At 46.3% G+C, this 1,979-nt stretch overlaps 1 pseudogene; it reads left to right on the forward strand.

Annotated features, from left to right (window-relative positions):
- Window positions 1–293: 293 nt before the first annotated feature.
- Window positions 294–1,524, forward strand: LOC146193814 (gamma-interferon-inducible lysosomal thiol reductase pseudogene; annotated as a pseudogene).
- Window positions 1,525–1,979: the final 455 nt, after the last annotated feature.

Here is a 1,979-nt window from a genome sequence, read left to right on the forward strand (position 1 = left end):
CGGTCCCTTCTCTGCTAATTTAGAAACAGTTGAGCATTTATTTTTCTTTTCACTGAACTTCATCTTGCATCACTTCGATGTTGTTTACCTTGCGATGCTGTGGGGCGTGTATATAATCAGCATATGAAGTTTGTGCGAGTGCATAATTCGCCACTGTATTTTGAACTTGCGCAGTAGGAGAAGCACTTCTTTTACTTCTCTACTTATTGATAAACAAAGCTCCTGCGGATGTGACTTGATTTTCTAACTGCATTAAGGTGGTTAAATGATTGGATCAGAGTTCTGATTGAAGGATGGGCATCTATACTGCGCTCCTGCATGTAAGTAAAATTGTTGTTTGTTTTGCAAGCAATAGGAAGCTGTGATTTATTGCCGAATATTACTCATATGAATAAGGGGAACCTGGGAAATTATATCCCTTTATATCCATGCAGAATATAAAAGCTGGTTCGCAACAGATGGCTGTGCAGAATGCAAAAGCAAAGGCGCTAAGTGGCTCACAGTTTAAGATGTCATCATTTTGAGTCCAAAATAAGATCAAAGCGGTAAACGAGATATAGAGGAAGATAACTTCTTAGCAAGTAGTGCAAAGAAGAATGGTGCCATGCGCAGAATGAGTATTTCCTAATCTGCCTCAGACTTTGTCACTTTTTTTTTGTCGGAGGAAGCTCCATCTTATCCAAACAAGAAGGTCGATCAACATTTCCGCCCTCCGCATCAGCAGAGATAGTCAGTGCCTATATCAGACAAGCAAAGCAAGCTATTTCAGAGCACCTCTCAGCAGTAAAAGCGGGCGATCAGCTATTGGGGGTCCGTGCTCTTCCAAACCACTCAGAAATGGAGCCCATGCGTCTGCTGGCCATCGCTTCAGCCGTAGTCCTCGCTTACGCTTTTTCTCTGCCGAATCCTTCGAATGGCTCAACACGAGGAGGGCCCAGGGTCAACATAACGCTTTTTTACGAAGGCCTCTGTCCTGGTTGCCACAGCTTCATCCTGAATCAGCTGAATCCCACTTACGACAGACTTGAAGACTACATCGGCCTCGACCTGCTGCCATTTGGAAACGCCCGCATGAAAGTCGACAACGGGACCGTCACTTTCGATTGTCAGCACGGCCCCGAAGAATGCTACATCAACGAGGTCCAGACATGCGCAGTCAAGTACGTCCACCCTCCCTCGCGGCTTCTGCATTTCATCGCCTGTATGCTTTCGTACGATGACCCCACAACTGCAGGCAAGCCTTGTGCTCTAAAGGTGGGTACTGACTGGCCAGTGCTGGACAGGTGCAGTCGAGGGCCAGAGGGCAATCAGCTTCTCTACGAGATGGGCAAGAGGACGCAGGGCCACCAGCCGACCATCCAGTATGTGCCATGGGTTGAATTCAATGGCATTCATAATGAGACGCTGGAGAAATCGGCCAGACACCACCTCTTCCGCGTGGTGTGCGATCTGCTAAAACCAGTGGAGCCGCACGTGTGCAAAACTGCTAAATACGAGCCTGGGTACTGCTTCTCAAGATACTGATTGTATACACAGTTGTCATTATATGTGTTTTTTTTTTAATTTGAACAGCGTGTTTGTCTTTTTTTTTACTGGTGGTTTTATTGGTGCTAGCTCAGGACTCATCTCAATAAATATAGGCAGCCTACCCATAAAGGAGACGTGCAAGGACAATTATATGGTTAGAAAGGGCAGCCTAACAAGCTATGCTCTCAGTCGTCATACCACTTGGTGAATATTTGATTTAGCTTCACTAACAATGGTATACATCGCCTATCGATAATGATAATTTTTCCTCAGCTCCCGCAAACCAGCATACGCCGAAGTAGCAGACAAACATGAAGAAAACAGCTTGGGACTACGCCTTCACCCATCCCGTTCCCCGACATGGCTCGCCCAGTTTCCATCACCACTGCAAGGGCGGCTAAAAATAGTGGGTGAGGTGTTGCCCTAATTAGTGGCGAGGAGCAATGTCAAAA

This window comes from Amblyomma maculatum, chromosome 4 (genome assembly GCF_055883805.1).
Source record: "Amblyomma maculatum isolate TAMU_Amacu chromosome 4, ASM5588380v1, whole genome shotgun sequence".
In the NCBI taxonomy this organism is placed as follows: Eukaryota; Metazoa; Arthropoda; class Arachnida; order Ixodida; family Ixodidae; genus Amblyomma; species Amblyomma maculatum.